We start from the raw sequence: 18591 nt of genomic DNA, 5'->3' as shown, positions 1-18591 counted from the left end.
TTATAATTATAAAGAACAGATGCTTGTTTTCCCTTTCCTTGGCTTGTGTAGACCAAACTCAAATAACTGTATAGCCCAGTCCTCTCCCTTCCCCCTTTGTCAACCAACTGCAGAATAGTTTTATTATCCCAGTGTGAGAAACATTCTGATTCAGCTGTGGAAGAGGAGGCAATTTCACATATCCCTAGGACCCTTAAGGGTTCTGTGCCTATCTTCCTTTCCACACAGGCCATTTGAAGATTCTTTCATGCCTTTCTCTTGGCCACACAGTGCCTAGCCTGGGAGGCCACATACTGTAGCCATGTCATAATGGATGGTCAGTGTTTGATGGCTACTGTTTGGCAGCACGTGGGAGCTATTTTTGAACATATTGTAGGATTCAGTGACAAAACAAAACAAAACAACGAGACATCACATTCTCCTGATGACATCAAGAATCTGACCCAAACCAATAATTCCTGTGTTCTGACATTGAGAATGTGACAGCTAAGGCTATGACTTAGTCCAGTAGGTTGGGTCTAATTTTATCTGTCATCTAATTATGAGATGTAAGAGTATAATGTTTTGTTCTTCAGGGTATGAAGGTCTTCATTGGTTTATTTAGTAGATATTAGTTTGTTGAGTAGTAATAGGGAAAACTAGTTAAGACTTTGGCTGATGTCCTTGTTCTGTTATCAAAAACGGTGTGACTTTGGTTATGTTTGTTATCCCCCCTAGAAAATAAGGAATTTATTTTGCCTGGGAAACACATCTACTTTGGTTAAAATTTTAACTTAAACACAACATCTCAGTTATTTCATCTATGGAATAGAGATTATGTTCCAAAACCTCATCAGGTTGCTGTGAGAATTAAATGAGCTTCTATGTGTGAAGTCTTTAAAACAGGATCAGTCACATAATACAAGCTCAATAAATGCAAGCTATAAACATTATTTTTCATTGGATATCCACTAAATGCATGGACTTCTGCTGTGTATTCAGAGGTAGAGAAATAACTTTGAGAAGAAACTCACATCTCAGTGCATGTCATCTCCACACTCAGGTTCTTTGCACATTTATTCTAAACCCCTGTAGCCCAGGCTTCATCTCCCAGGACTCTCTTGTAAACTTACACTCTACTCAAATTAGACAAATCCACATGCTTGATAATGCACCTCACTTTCTTGTTTTTACAGCTCTGTACATGCAGTTTGCTTTAATGGAAATGTCTTCCCCAGCTGCCCCTGTTGAAATCTGAGCAGACTGTCTGGCCCATTTCAAAAAATACTTCATCCATAAAGCATTCCTTGATGTGTCTTCTGTATAGTCTGTACCCTCAGAGTTAGTCTTCCCTCCTTTTAGACTCTCTAGGTGCTTTTTACTTGCCTTCTTGTTGTATATATCACTCTTTACTTGGAAGTAAGGTTTTTGAATTTTTGGTTATCTCTGCCCCTGGGTTATGACACTTAGGGGAGAGTCTATGACTAATTTTTCTTTGTAGTTCCCATAGTGTTGAATTCATGGCCTGGTACATCATCAGTTCCCCAAAATACTTAATGAATAAGTATTTGTTGAAATGATTGATGGGGAAAATATTTGTATTGCTGACCTCCCTCTCTATATATGAGCAAATGTGTGTACTAACACTAAATCATGATACGGGTTTTTTGTGTATGGTTTATACAAATCCCACAAATGTATACACATACATCCCAATCGACAGAATATATTTGAACAATGGTTACATACTGCCTGCATAACTATATTTTCATATTAGAAATAATGTGTTGCTAGTATGTTCATCTCTGACCACCCTCTGGGTGGTTTATAGCCATTCAGATTGTCATGGTTGTGGCAGCTAGAAGAAAGAAGATTTCTGCCGATACAGATACCTCTCTGTGACTGCACCCTAGGTTATATGGATCTGTACCTCTTTCTCCAGAGAGTGGGAATGAGGAAAAATAATCCAACTCTGAAAATCTGAAGTGTAAGCTGGGGAAAAGAAGAGAATAAATCCATCCTCCATATAAGTCAACAAGTAAATTAAGAGAGAAGACTAGATGGACAGGGGCCAGTGAAGTTGGTAGTTTGTACTGGTCCCCAGCCTATGTCAGTTGCCTGAGTTATTTTGTTTTGTTTATTCTCCAACAGTCATCAGGTGCCAGCTTCTCCTCGTCCCTGAAAATAATTTTAGAAGATGAAATCTGTCCCCAAGCCCTGTTTCTGACACAGTTACCATAGAGCAATCAGCAAATACTGCAGCTTTTTGCAGCGACTTGGAATATTACTCATGTCACTGTAATGTCTCCACTTAGCCAGCATAGCAATTCATTTTAATACTTTTGTCTGAAAAGAAAAATGATTTCGATTTTTCTGATCACACATGGGCCCAACTACGTATCAATTTATTTTTAAGTTCAATATTTGTATTCCTGATTTAAGTGCAAACATAAAATCAAAGAGAGAAAAAACATTCAAGCAAAAGAACAAGTTGCATATAGAGGTAGAATCAAAAAATTTATAGTGTAAACAACCTATTTTTAGAATTTGAGCTGATGTTCAGGTATTATAATGAGTTATTGAATGTTAATAGTTACAATATTGATTTCTTTATGAATACCCCCTACATTCTTTCTTTTTTGTTGTTGTTGTTGGTGGTGATGGGTTGCCCCCTCCTTCTCTTTGGGACAGGGTAGAGGTTTACAAATATGACGTAAAAGAAATCTGGAGGAAGGCAAGTTCAGAGCTGGAATAGTGGGGTCAGTGAAGTTGACAGAGCCATAGTCCTTCCAGGTCACAACTCTGTTCTCCAGAGAGACCAAGAAGGACTCTGTAAATTCTCATTATCCAATTAGTTGGTCGTGGTGTTTGCAGATAATTATTTCACTCCTTCCCCATTACTTTGTCAAACTGACCCTTTGATCATTATGAAATGTTCCTCTTTATTGCTGGTGGCACTGCCATCTGGAAGTGTACGTAGACTACTACTAATATAACAGTACTTTCTCTTTTATGCTTATTGTCTTCACGGTTTATTTTTGTTCCATCCTTGTGTTTTCAACCTTTCTGTTCTTTTTATTTTAATTGCATCATTTCTAGACAGTGTATGGAGGTCATGCTTTGTTTCTCCAGTCTGGCAATCTGTACCTATTAAATTGAGTGTTTAAGTTCTAAGACTTCATAACATATTTTATTAAATACTGAGTAAATAAAAAGGGAAAATTAAAAAAAAAACATGTCTACACTACAAAGAATAGCTATAAGAAATATATAGGTTGGCCACCACTCAGTTCAAAAATTAAAATATCACACATCAGTTGCCCTTCCTTTTTATTGGGTTGTCTTATATCTCATTACTTAATTTTGAGAGTTTTTTTTCTAAATTCTAGATTCAGATCTTTTATCAGATATGTGATTTGCAGATATTATCTTCGTTTGTGGCATGTCTTTTCATTTTCTTAAAGGTGTCTTTCAAAAAGGGGAGAAGTTTTGAATTTTAATGTAGCAAAATTAATCCATTGCTTTTTTCAAAAAGATTTTTTTAAAAATGTTTATTTATTTTTGAGAAAGAGTGCATGAAAGTAGGGGAGGGACAGAGACAGAGAAGGAGACAGAGGATCCAAAGCGGGCTTTGTACTGACAGCAGCAAGCCCGATGTGGGGCTTGAACTCGGGACCTGTGAGACCATGACCTGAGCCAAAGTTGGATGCTCAACAAACTCAGCCACCCAGGTGCCCCTACTTTTTCTTTTCTTTTTTTTTTCTTTTTTTGAATGAGTAGTGCATTTGGTGTTATAAGCAAAGAAATCTTTGTTTCAACTGAGGTCACAAAGATTTTTCTCCTAAGAGTTCTTGTAGAAGTTGTATAGTTATAATACATAATTTATCACTCTATTTATTTAAAGTTTATTTATTTTTTATTTTGAGAGACACAGAGACAGTGCGAGTGGGGGAGGGGCAGAGAGAGAGAGGGAAAGAGAGAATCCTTAGCAGGCTCCACATTATCAGCATGGAGCCTGATATGGGGCTTGAACTCACAAAGCCATAAGATCATGACCTGAGCTGAAACCAAGAGTTGGTTGCTTAACTGACTGAGCCACCCAGGTGCCCTCATTTTATATTTAGGTTTATGATGTATTTTTGGTTAATTTTTGAACGTGGTATAAGGTTATTTTCTTGGGGGTGTAGGAAGGTCACATGAATATCCAGTTGTTTCAGTACCATTTGTTGAGACGATTCCACTGAATTGCCTCCAAGACTTTGTAAAAAAATCAGTTAACCATAAATGTGAGGCTGGAACCCACTATGCTGTGATTATTGGTATGGATTGACTATTTTCTGTTGGTCCAATCTGTTGTTGTTCTTTGTTTTTTTCTTTTCCTGCCTTCTCTTAAGGCAGATAGAATATAATTTTAGTATTTCTCTTTTTTAAATTGTCAGCTTTTTAGCTCTATCTCTGTATTAAAAATTATTGATGGGGTTTATGTTTCTTTAACTTGTCACAATCTACTTAGAATTAATATTGTACTGCTTCAAGTAAAGTGTAGAAACCTTACATCAATATTATTTCTTTTCTTTTTTTTTTTTTTTTTTAAGTAAGCTTTGTGCCCAACATGGTGCTTGAACTCATGACCCTGAGATCAAGAGTCCATGCTTCACTTACCAAGCCAGCCAGGTGCCTCTGTATTATTTCACTTATTCTCTCTGCATTCCCTGCTCTGTGCTGTTACTGTCAAATATTAATACATCTACATGTATCGTAAACCTCACAATCAAACTCTACTACTTTTACTGTAAGCGGTCAGTTGTCTCAAAAAAAATTGAGGGGAAAAATGGCACTATTTTATATTTACCCACATATTTATCATTCCCACTGCCTTTCTATAAATCTGTGTTTCCATCTGTTGTCATTTGCCTCAGGATGAATAATTCTTTGGCATTGTTTGTTGCATAAGTGTGCTGACAACAGTTCTTTCATCTTTTATAAATCTGAAGATGTCTTAAATTTATTATTTTTAATAGATATTTCCCACAAATATATAATTCTGGATTGACTCTTATGTTTTTAAAGCACTTTAAAGATGTCATTTCATTGTCTTCTGGGTTTCTTTGTTCTTGATAATAAGTTAGCTGTCATTTTGTTTTGCTGCTCTCCTGTATGAATGTGCCTTTTTTCATTGGCTGCTTTTATGATTATTTTCTCTTTCCAGCAATTTGACTCTGATGTGCCTAGGTGTGGTTCTTTTTACATTTTTCCTGCTTGGGATTCACATAGATTCTGAGATCTGTAAGTTGATATTTTTCATGAATTTTGACATTATTCTTCAAATATTTCTCTGCCCCATTTTCTGTTTTTTTCTTTTTTAGTGATTTCGGCTACATAAAAGTTAGATCTCTTGATTTTGACTTACAGATTTCAAAGACTATTCATTTATTTCAGAATATTTTTGTCTCTGATTTTTAGGTTTAATCATTTCTATTGATCTATCTTCAAGTTTTCTAACTCTTTCTTCTACTGTCTCCAATACATAATACACAACTCACTCAGTGATGTTATCATTTTACAGTTTTTATTTACCAGTTCCAGAATCACCATCTGTTTTATTTTTTATTCCTTGAAGATTCATTCACTCAAGATGACCATCTCTTAATTCCTTGAACATGTAAACCTTTATTTTTGTATAATTGACAAATAAAATTGTAAAATATTTAAAGGGTGCATATGATTTTACACACACACACACACACACACACACACACACACACACACATTGTGACAGGATTCCCTCCCTCATTTAATTAACATATCCATCACCTCACACATTTACCTTTTTTTTTTCTTTCTTTTTTTTTGGGTGGAAACATTTAGGTACTGCTTTTTCTTTTATACATTACTTGAAAACAATGGATTTATATATTTTGATCAGATTTATAATAGTTTATGGTAGGTGGGCATACTCTCATGTTTAAGGTAAATTTTGTCAAAAGCTACAAAGATGGCTGCAATAAATCATATTTAAGGATTTGTGTGGGAAGGGAGGAAAATAAGGGGGAACAGTTTATTCTAGGAATGTCCTTGCATAGAATTAAGACTGTTGTTTAAGGGTGTCTGCTGACATAAAAATGTTACAAATACTTCAGTGATTACTGATGTCTGTATGGCTGTAAAATTCTGAAAGGAGGAAGGAACAGAAAAATTAGGGGTGTGGGTAGGTGTACAATTATGGCTTTTAGTGATGAGACAATAATGGGTGTGCAGAAAGAAACCAAGACTCAGAAAACCTTACCTATAGTCTCTCCTGATCTAATAACTCTGGGAGGGCAAATAACTTTTCTAAGTCTTGTTTCTAATTCTTGCCCAACTCACAGATGGTTCTAGTAATACTTATATACATGTCATTAAAGATTGTAGGAGATTCAAATGAGGTAGGGAAGGTAGAATATAGTATAATTCTGAAGCTGTACAAAAATTAAATCTTATTATGTGTAGTATCTGAAAAAGTCACACACTTATTGTTTTTTCCATTGATTTCAGATAATGATCACTACTATATGGAAGACTGGAAATAGTTTGTCTAGAGGAACCCTAGGGAAATATTAGAGTCCTTGTTATAAATGGAAGACTATTTAGGATTATTTGTTTGAATCTTCTTCTGGACCACTGTTGACTTTTTTGGAAGAGTTTATTTTTGGAGATAAAAAAAGTATATTTTGAAATGTCTTTCAAATATAGGTATATATAGAAACCAGCCTACTATTCCATGTGTAGGAAACATTTTGGAAAATCAGATTTTGCCTGTACCATATACAGCAAAAAGTGAGAAACAATGTTCATTCAATCATCTACCTGATACTACTGATTTGATAATTCATTTTTATGAGACTCCCTGTTTGAGGTAGATTGAGTAGATGCTTTATCTCAAATATGTTCAGACAAGAGGAAAAAGGAAGGAACTAGTCCCTTGGTTTGTAAAGTTGACTGGCTCACTTGGGTCTAGGGTTTAGGTGATAACAGGCTGGATGTCTGTCCCTTCATCTTTTCATCAAGACATGTGACTTGTTGAGTCTTCCTATAAGGTTTATGTACTTCATTTATCCTTGATTCTACTAACTTTGAGGCAAAAGAAGAGTTATTCCTTATGTTTAAGAAAATATACAGAATCAGTTGCCACTAAATCCTTAGGAAAAAGAGAAGAAAAATTAATATTTGATTTAAAAAGAAAAGAGAGTTGTCTTACCTGCAGCACATGACCAATGAGCTCTGCTAGAAAAATACCTTGCCTACAGTCCATGCTCAAAAATATTTAATGATTGAGATAGTCCAATTTGCCTATAGAAACATGTTAGAATAAGTATTGTTTTCTTTCTCCTGATAGATAATATGTGGCAGAAATTAAGTAACCAGTGTCTAAATAGTAAAATACATGATACGAAAGTTGTCACGTTATCACAAATGGTGAAAATATACTTTCCTATATATAGCAGTATGGTTAAGATCAGGTAAGCCAAAGTGAAATTGGGTGTGTAAGGGCAAATTATGCTTGATCCCACACTTTCACTCCTTCCTGCAGCCATCTGTTTTATGAGTTGGTGTGCTTGAGGGCTTGTATTTGGGGATCAAGGAGGAGGCTGGAGTGGGAAGCATACTCCTCTCTATTTCCAGGGGACACTAGCAAGCTATGTGTGAGACTTGGAGCACCCACTGTGCTGCCTGGGTGCCTAGATGAGGACAAGCAAGCTGAGTTGGAGAGCTTTTGAGAGGTGGCATAGCCAAGTTTGGCGGAAACTGGGGATTGGCAAGGCAGTGTGGCAGGGACACAGTGCTCTCTCAGAAGACATCATTGGTTTTGGTGGTAGAGAGATGCTGCCCCAAATGTCCCAGTCAGTGGTCTCTTCAAGGAGCTGAGAGGACAAATGTGCATTTATTCTTGAACAAGCATGAGCTGAGACTCACCCTAAGGCCTCACAGAAATAACTGGGAGATGATCAAAGACCTTGGGGTGTAGGCCAGGGGAATGAAGAATGAGAATCTGCAGCTCTTCAGGTGTGGCTGCAGGCCAGGAAATCTTTATTATTAATATTAATGTGACCTCATTTTACCCACAGACTGCTGAGACTAGGAAATTCAGGTTACACATAGCATATTTGTTTTCAAAGCATTTTCGTCTCTTAATATACTCTTATGTGAGCCTTGTGATCAGGGATATCCCTTGGGTGTGTGGATCCAAGGCCAAATCACACTGTTAGTCCTTTATCCCCATCACTCTCAAGAGATCTCAGGTTATGGTGGATATCAAGAAAATCCTTGAAGAGAATAAAAGTTACAACAGACACTTTGCTTGGATGGTGCTGGTAATGGAGGAGAAGGTTCATAGTAGGTAGTAAGAAGGAGCTCAACCTGAGCATCTGTTGTATGGACTCCTGGGTTCCAGCATGTTAGGTGTAATGGAGCAACCCTGGGAGAGTTCCCCAGGAAGTTCATTTTTATGTGGCTATTTCTACCGCTCGAATGTTACTCCATGTTACCCTACATGTAAGATACACACTTGTGTGCAGTAAGTGTCTCCCTTCAGGCTTGTAAACCCTTGTCATGGAAAATCAATGATGGAAATCTTTATATTGTATATAAAAACAAAATCAAATTTATATAGTCTAATCATTTGTCAAATAAAAATATAAATACATTTGTTTTCAAGTAAAAATATAAATACATTTCCAGCGTACAGTGAAAAAAATGTTACGGGCTGAATTTTGTATCCTCTCAAATTCATATATTGAAGTCCCAACTCCTGGTACCTCAGACTATAACCATATTTGGACATAAGCTCTAAAAGGGTGATTAAATTAAAATGAGGTAGTGGGGCACGTGGGTGGCTCAATTGGTTTAGCTTCCCCCCTCTTGGTTTTGGCTCAGGTCATGATCTCACGGTTTGTGGATTCGAGCCCTGCATCAGGGTTCTGCGCTGACAATGTGGAGCCTGCTTGGGATTCTCTGTCCCCCACTCTCTCTACCCCTCCCCCACTTGCTCTCTCTCGCTCTCTCTCTCTCTCTCTCAAGATAAACATAAAAAAAATTATTAAAATGAGGCCCTTAGGGTGGGGCTCTACTCCAGTATGGCTGGTGTCCTTACCATGAGAGGAAGGAACACCAGAGGGTGTGCGTGCAGCACAGGCACAACCATGTGATGAGGCAGAAAGAGGGCAGTCATGTGCAAGACAAAGAAGGAGACCTCAGAGGACACCATCTCTACTAGCTGTATGCCAGACACCTAGAAAAGTTCTTGACACACAGTAAGCACTCAAAAACCCTTCGCTTAGTGAGTAAATAAAAGACTGAATGAGGCACATGCTAGGAAGTCTTTCAAATTTTTTTAATCTCTCTTTTTGAGAAAGAGAGAGAGACAGACTGTGAGTGGGGAAGAGGCAGAGAGAGAAGGAGACACAGAATCTGAAGCATATCTAGGTTCTAAGCTGTCAGCACAGAGCCCGACGCAGGTCTCAGACCCACGAACTGTGAGGTCATGACCTGAGCCAAAGTTAGATGCTTAACCAACTGAGTCACCCAGGTGTCCCAGGAAGTCTTTCATTCCAAGGACATAATAGTCCCAGGTCAAGGGGCCAGTGTTGAGTGCTTATGTCTCTTACTTTCTTCTGGCCTAAACTCCCCAATTCAAAACCCCCTATGATCTGAATTTTCACTTACTCTGTGTTAGTTAGTTAGAACTTATTTGATGTTCTCCTTTCTAAGTCCTTCATATCATCAGTGGTTTGCTTATAGGTTATTCCCAACACAGAATGACCACCACATCATTGCCCACATCATTCTCCAGCTTCTCTACACGTGCTCATGCCTTTCCTTTGTGGTCGACCTAATGTTCCACCAGCTGTATCTTACTGTATCTTGGTGTCTTTTCTGACTGTCCTATTCCTGCTCTGGAATTCTGTGGCATTTACTATCTGTATTATTCATCTGAGAAACATCATCTGCTATCTATGTTGATATTTATGTTATATCATTCTGTCTCTTCATATGCATAATACCTAACGTAATAAGCATGCAGTAAATGTTAGATTCTGAAGCAGTCATAATTGTGATGGTGGTGATGGTGGTGGTGACAAACAAGAAAGGTCTCCTGACACTGTACTGAGCTACTGAGAACAGAGTAGGACCACTCCCTTCCACCATGTCAGCTGCAACAAGAGGCTGGGCTGGGTTTTGTTTGTTTGTTTTTGTTTATTTTTTTGAGAGAGAGCACTCATGTGAGCTGGGGAGGGGCAGAGGGACAGAGGATCTGAAGCGGGCTCTGTGCTGACCGCAGAGAGCCCAGTGTGGGGCTCAAACTCACAAACCATGAGATCATGACCTGAGCCTATGTCGGATGCTTAACTGACTGAACCACCCAGGTGCCCCCGGGCTGAAGTTTTTAATAGCAGCAACTGTGGTCATACTGCCATCAAATGTTAGTATTACTGTCCATACCCGTCCCGCAAGCTGACACAGCATCATTAACCATTTCCATACATTCGAAAGGAGTCAAAAAAACATTTCTCTATTGAAAGGCTCCTGAAAGTACTAAGTCAGGGACTTAGGGGTAAATGGACCTCTGTCTGGCACTAGACCAACAGTGAATATACAAAGCAGGACTTGCAGGCTATTAGGATGATAATTGCTTATAGAATTGCTAGAGCATAGCATCTTTTCAGACAAGTCTACCTGCGAAATTCAGCTCCAGTACACCCGAGGAGTGACTGAAATAAATTAGGAGATGGAAAAGATTCAGAACTCCATCAAGCTTAGACGAGTCAGAGGAAGTGAATCAGATAAATACATTAACACACACACACAGTGACGGATGAGGCAGATGACATTTTATGCTCCTTTAAACTGACTGATGAAGATCAGACAAATTAGAAATAGCTGTGGACAAGTTCAAGAATGTCTTTCTAGTATATACTGAAAAGGAATCTTTTTCTTCCCAGTTTTATTGAGAAATAATTGACATGCATCACTGTATAAGTTTAAGGCATACAGCATGATGGTTTGATTTACATATATTGTGAAATGACTATCACAGTATGTTCCGCTAACATCCATCTTCTCATATAGATACAATAAAAAGAAAAAAGAAGAAAAGAATAAAGGAAAAAAATCTCTCCTTGTGGTGAGAACTCTTAGGATTTACTCTCTTAACAACTTTTGTATATATTATACCACAGTGTTAGCTGTAGTCATCATGTTGTACACTATATCCCTAATGTTTATTTATTTTATAACTGGAAGTTTGTATCTTTTGACCACTTTCCTCCAATCTCTCCTCCCCCCACTCCCTGTCTCTAGTTACTATAAGTGTGATCTCTTCTATGAGTTTGTTTGTTTTATAGATTTTACATATAAGTGAGATCATACTTATCTTGCGTATTTATCTTTCTGTTTCTGCCTTATTTCATTTAGCATAATGTCTTCAAAGTCCATCCAGGTTGTCATAAATGATAGAATTTCCTTGTTCTTATGGCTGAATAATATTCCATTTTGTGTGTGTGTGTGTGTGTGTGTGTGTGTGTGTGTATACACACACACACACACACACACACACACACACACACATATACCATACACCATAACTTCTTTATCCATTCATCTATTAAAAACACTTAGACTGTTTTCATGTTTTTGTGATTGTAAATAATGCTACTGTGAATATGGGAATGCAGATATATTTTTGAGTTAGTATTTTCATCACCTTTAGATATATTCCAGAAAGTGAAATTGCTGGATCGTGTGATAGTTCATATCATTTGTAATTTTTTGAGGTTCCTTCATACTGTTTTTATAGTGGCTGTACCAGTTTACATGCCACCAATAGTGCACATAGGTTTCTATTTTTCCATCTCTTTGTCAGCATTTGTTATCTCTCGTCTTTTTGATGATGGCCATTTTAACAGGCATGAGCTGATATCTCATTGTGTTTTAATTTGCATTTCCCTAATGACTAGTGAGGTGCTGAACATTATTTAATGTACCCATTGGCCTTCTATATATCTTTGTAGGAGAAATGTCTGTTCGAATTCTTTACCCATTTCTTAATTAGGTTATTTGTTTTTTGTTTGTTTGTTTCTTTGTTATTGATTTTATGATGTCTTTATATATTTTGGATATTAACCCATAATCAGATATATAGTTTGAAATATTTTGAAAAGAAATCATAAGGAGCAGAAATGTGAAATAGCCCTGGAAAATGGAAAGTAGGGTAATGGAAAGAATATTCCAAGAGTCCTATCTCTTTGCTCAACTTCTATAAACTTTGAGAAGTCAATTTTAAATTTAATGTCTTAAAATATAAATTTTATTTTTAAAGGATATCAGAGCAACAAAAAAAGTAATGTTAGAAACTAAGACCATTTTTATGTAACTTGAACTTTAAAGATACTAGGACCTTATGGATAGTTTCCTATTCTTAGTCTAATCCTGGAATATGAAGCTACTAATTTAAACCGTAATTCAGATCATGGATACCATCACATAGTTACTGACTTTTACCATCTCTGTATTTAATCTGTGTTTTTAGGGTAGCTAAAGATTATTAGATGTCAATATTTGCAGAAAAACAAAATTATATATTACTCAGATTTAATTATATTTAGGTCATAGAGGTCTTCTGATTCTAAATTAAGTTTTTGCAAGACTTTCTTTTTCTTGTATGTAGTCATAGCTGAGTATATATGTTTCCAATATATGTTTGTTCTATCTTAACCTGGAAGTTTCCAAAGTGGAGAAATGAAATGTGTTAGCCAACAAGGGAAGAAGTGGACTTGAAATATATGGCTGATGGAAGTATACATTTTGAAAGTGTATTAATTTTGGGAAACTAATGACAAAGTAAGTTAACCTCAAAGTGGAGAATAAAAATGCAAACATCAAAGGTTGTTGACATTTTCTTCTTCCTAAGTTGTTATGCTCTGATGGTTAAGCCCTTCACATTGCTTAGTCATAATGAACTTCACCCTTATGGATGGTCAGATGAAGCCTAGTCATTAGCTGATGAACATGCAATTGCTACATGTCTAAACAATTACGTGGGAAAGTGAACTTTAGCATCAAAGTTGGACAAAAGTGGATCACAAATCATATGAGTTGTTGAGTGCCTTATTTATATGAAAATATGAGTAGTCAGTGCATGAAATAAACAGGAATAATCACGTTTCTGCTTTCCAACCTTACCATCGCCATTTTCCAACATAAGCCCTCTGTTTAGTTAGAATGAAATCCTAAACTCATCTTCCCTAGCCATACCTTCCCTCAAAAAGGCTACCAGGGAATGCTTCAGATCATGTGATGGTGGCATTCTTTGATTCTGCATTGTTCAAATTCTTTTCTACTTTTTCCATCTGCATACATTGTTTATTTCATTCATTGGTACATTTATTTCATTTAGCACTTCATGTAAGCCATTTTATAATGTGGTAATAAATGAGGGTTGCATCTCAGCTTGACTGTCAGATTTTTGAGGGCACACACCATGCCTTTTATTTTGGATTCTGGGATTTCTGTACTAAATTTAGCACATTGATATACAGAAGAAATACTTATTTAATGATATTTCATCTGATTATTTTTGTGACTTTTGAAAGCTGTGATCTGAAAAAACATTTGAGTTTTGTATTCGAAAACTTTTTACTAAGGGTTTACTTTGTGAATTATAGATCCATTTGATACAGAAACTTCAACTTTATACAAAAACCAGGCTTTCAATATTTCTTAATGCAAAAGCGCATGGCATTATGTTTCACTTTTGTTTAGTAAGAAACCATAAATCAGAAAAATACAACACACTGCACTATCACTAGTTATCTGAAACAACCTTAGAGCATTCCAGAATTAAGGGAGAGTTCAACATGGCAAAGATGTGACAGATAGGGTGGTAAGTGTAGAAGGTGCTGTAGGGTGCTTAGAAGTGTTGGCGGAGCAGTGTATTGCATACAGTTTGGTGTCAATGCCACACAAAGGTAGTTGGTATCAGGGAACCTTGAGTTTTGAAACTAGAGCAGAAGGCCTGGATGCCCTTTTGGGCAGCAGATCTGTGATAGCCTGCAGTGGAGGTCAGGCCCAGATTCATATTATATTAAGATTACCATTGGGGCGCCTGGGTGGCTCAGTCGGTTAAGCGTCCGACTTCAGCTCAGGTCACGATCTCGCGGTCCGTGAGTTCGAGCCCCGCATCGGGCTCTGGGCTGATGGCTCAGAGCCTGGAGCCTGCTTCCGATTCTGTGTCTCCCTCTCTCTCTGCCCCTCCCCCATTCATGCTCTGTCTCTCTCTGTCTCAAAAATAAATAAACTTTAAAAAAAAATTAAAAAAAAAGATTACCATTATCTGTGGAGATTTGGGGTTCATTTTCGTAATTGAGGTGTATGGCCATGTCACTATTAGTCATGAATTCACATAGGTACAAAGTCCATCCACGTAGACTATTAGGACTCATGACTAGTATTATATATCTTGGAAAGAACTATTATTTTTAAAAATGTGGTTTATTCTCAAATCATCCAAGAAGGTTGACTACTGAAGATTATTTTGATGTTTTCTCCATCACAGTTGGGAGAAAAGGAATAGATCTTTCTAGGTGGGAAAACTGCTAAAATGAAAAAGAAACTAGTATCCCAAATGCATTTAATGCTTAATTTTAAAAGTGGAGAGATAATGAATTAAACAACACGGAAAGGAATAAAAAAATCCCCTGCATTTAATATCCACTAGTAAATAAATAAATAAAACAGATGGATAGATAGATAGATAGATCCCCATTGCTTTTCTAATTAAAAGCTAATTTTGATATACATAAATCCCTCTCATTCCTCTTTAGGGCAGGAAGAGTGTGAAGAAAATTTAAGATATTGACCAACAAAGGAAGATGTGACAGCTGGCTTGAAAATAAATCAATTAAGGTTTCAGAATTATTTAGCCAATGGCACCTGCCCTAAACCACCTCAGTCCTTTGGACGTCAAAGTAGAAGATTGGGAGAAATAGTTGTAGTAACTTGCTGTAGGAATTTTCTTTCATTGGTCGTTCAGAAAATACATGGTGTCACTATGTAAAATTAACGATTATAAAGTATTTGAAAAAACGGGAAAGTACAGGAGAGATTTGAGACCCAGTAAACCTGCTTCATTGACCCATGAATCGGAATCTGGACTTGGGAAAATCTGCAGAGTATAAATGTGACTTTGTTCAAATGCCATATTGAAAATTTGGAGATTCATCAACTGGGGAGGTCATTAGATACTCCCTTTATTGGACTGTTCTCTTTTCAGCATGCACTAGATAACCAGTTTTACAGAATAGAGATGTTTGGTCATATTGTTGAAATAGAGGCCTGGGGACAGGAGCTATAGCTTACCTACTGACCACCAGGATTGGTAATTGCTTCCAGAGGGGTCTGTTCTTCTCCAGTGAGTTGAAAGGCAACAATGCCATTACTCATCAACTACTTGTGTTCAAAGGTGAGAGGAAACCAAGCTCTCCAGACCAGTGTTCAATGTTTTCATGACAAATGAACCCCCTTATATGGAAGTGATTTGGTGGGTAGGATACAAGGTGTAAATCAAAGCTGCCCCCAACCTAGACTCCTTAATGATAAAAGCCTAAAGGGCCATTTCGACATCATAGCACTGCTTGCCAGATATTGTATAGCATTGCATAATGTCTCAGCCTGGATGCTACCAAATGCCAGCTGATAACGCTATGTAAGAGAGGTGATGGCTGAACAATCCAAGACAGGGATCAGGAAACTTCAGGTTTCAAACATCCAGTTTCCTAAATTGCTTATCTGGTATCAATACATCAAAGATAAAGCTACTTGTGATGCATTCATTTATTCATTCATCCCCTTCTTCATTTAGGCCAGTGGCTTTGCTTCACTGGAATTCACACTGCTGAATTTAAGAAGCCATAATTTTAAGTCAACAGAATAATAGAAATAAAAGAATTGACTGTAAATGTCTATTATTCCAGTCACCCTTCTTTTCTTTATTTACTCACATTTTGATCTTTGGGTTAATCTATCTTTCTTTCTTTCTTTCTTTCTTTCTTTCTTTCTTTCTTTCTTTCTTTCTTTTTGAGTTTATTTATTTATTTTGAGAGAGAGAGTGAGAGAGAGCAAGTGCTCGAACAAGCAGGGTAGGGGCAGAGAGAGGAAGAGAGAGAATCCCAAGCAGGCTCTATTTTTTCAACACAGTGCCCAACATGGGGCTCAAACTCAGAGAACTGTGAGATCATGACCTGAGCCAAAATCTAGAGTTGGTTGCTTAACGAGCTGAACCACCCAGGTGCCCTGTTCTTTGAGATCACGTGTATTTAAGATGTAGAGATTTATTGTTGAGTGGGAATGTTTTTTAATTGGTGATAGGTTACACAACTTCACTGCTTTATTTGTCTCACCATTCTTTTTCTTATTTCACAAGCAGCTGGTTTTCTGGTAGCATGTAGAAACATCTAAGGGGTGGTGGCAGTCAAAGAGGAAAGATTGTTACCTGCACCACTGAAACAGAAACATAATTTTTGAGTGTTCTGAGTGTCATAATACAAAATGGTATATTTCAGCGACACTTTAAGTTGTATTTTTTTTTCTCAATAAATTTTCAGAATCTGTTGGAAGCAACTAAGGTCACCTCATTACAAGTAGTGCCAGTCCACACATGTTCCAATGTTGGCCAGAACATTTGTTTTAAGAGGGTGCATACCCCTCTTAATATCTTCCTGTTTCTTCTGAGAAAATCAGAGTGACACAGATACACATCCTGTTTTCAGCTGCCTCCCTGAGATGGGTGCAGCCCAGTTAATTAGACAATTAAGTGCTACTTCCTCTCTCTGCCTCTCTCCTCCCCATTTCTCTCTTCCTCTCTGCCTCTTCTGTGGTTGGTGTATGGTACCTATATAAATTTTCATAGAAATGACAAGTGCCATAAATAACTGCTTCTCTGTGGAAACGGGTGTCTGGATACTTTTCTGTCCTATCCATACAACTTCATAAAGCTATCTGAGGGAGGCTTTCAAATCCCTCCTGTTTTATTGCATGCTGCATGCATCTTACATCGATAAGTGATGACAAATAGGATAAAAAATCTCCCAAATGTTTCAACAGAAAAATCAAACAATTATTTGTCTTGGCTTCACTGTTTTTGATATCCGGAATGTGACATGAACCTTGCTTGTCGACTTTTCATTTCAGATTTGTTTTTGTTAACTCTTAACACCATTGTTTTATTTCTGTCTTACTCTATTTGGCCATACACTTTCTGCTTGAATTCAAACCGTTTGTCAAATGTGATAATGGGGCAGAAAGACGCAGCATGAGAAGTTAGCCTTCTTGTCTTTCAACATTTTCCCCTGGATGTAACTTTCCTAATATTAATGCAACTGTACATTTCACTCACAAATTCCCAAGCCCTTCAGAAAGGGCAAGGGTATCTTCATCATGAGCACATCATCTTATTCTGTGGTTCCAGTAATCTTCTTTTTATGGGCTCAGGCTCATTCTGAAGCTGCAGAACTGGAAAAAAAAAAAAAGCTTGGCCACCTTATTTTTTAGAGGAGACTTACTCATATTCCATTTGTGACTTTTACTGCTAAACCTAGAGAGTCCCAGAATGAGCCTGGACCTTGTTTCAGATGCCTCTCAGGTATCAGGCTATGTCGCTTTGCATCTCTCAAACTGTATCCCTTTTGGCATTGTTACTTCCAGCATCTCTCTCCCTGGCATTGTCACCAACCACCTTCATCCTTTCTTTTTTTTTCCCGATTTTTTTTAAAAGTCAAAATTTCTTTAAAGAGTGTGGATTGTCCAGAAGTTCAAGGACAAAGCCAGGGTGTCCGAGGTTTCAGGCCCTTCCTGTGTCTGTGGCAGACACCCTCTTTGGCCTTGTGCAGGTCATTCCAGTTCTCTCCACTTCTGCTTTCCCATCTGTTAAAAAGTGGATAATAATATTTGCCTCGCTGGGGTGTATTTATGCTTAATTACTGTAATTGCTTGTAAACAATTTGCTATCCTGGGATAAAACATATGACTGAAGAACAAAAATTAGAGGAGACCATTTAATATCTCTTTATATATTTTAAAAATTTATTACATGATTGCCTTTTCCCCAGCAGTTTATTTCAACAGTGTGCATAACAGCCTCTCAAGGCAAAGGATAATGTGATAACATGAAGAAACACCTTGTTCTGGAAGTCAGGTTTCTTTGCTAGTTTCAAGCCCTAAATTGCTGTGTGATATTCAAGTTTCTCTTGGATCTAGACACTCATTTCATAAGGGATAGTTACACCTGCCCAATTTATCTTACCAAAGATGTGAAGAGTATTGCATGCAAAAGCTGAAGCACCTATAGAAGCACTTTCACCCAGCCATTTAATAGCAAGATGAAGCCTAGGACTAATGCATTAAGGAGAAAACAGAATGTTGGGTATATGTCATATATTTTATACAGATGTGTATATGTGTGTGTGTGTGTATAATATATATATATGTATATATATGTATATATAAATTTCCCTAAGAGCACAGTGCCCAACACATGTAAGCCCCAGTAAAAATTACCTGTTATTATTGTTTCCAGGTCAC

The sequence above is a fragment of the Panthera tigris genome, chromosome D3, assembly GCF_018350195.1.
Source record: "Panthera tigris isolate Pti1 chromosome D3, P.tigris_Pti1_mat1.1, whole genome shotgun sequence".
Lineage (NCBI taxonomy): Eukaryota > Metazoa > Chordata > Mammalia > Carnivora > Felidae > Panthera > Panthera tigris.
Note: the sequence above shows the minus strand (reverse complement) of the source record.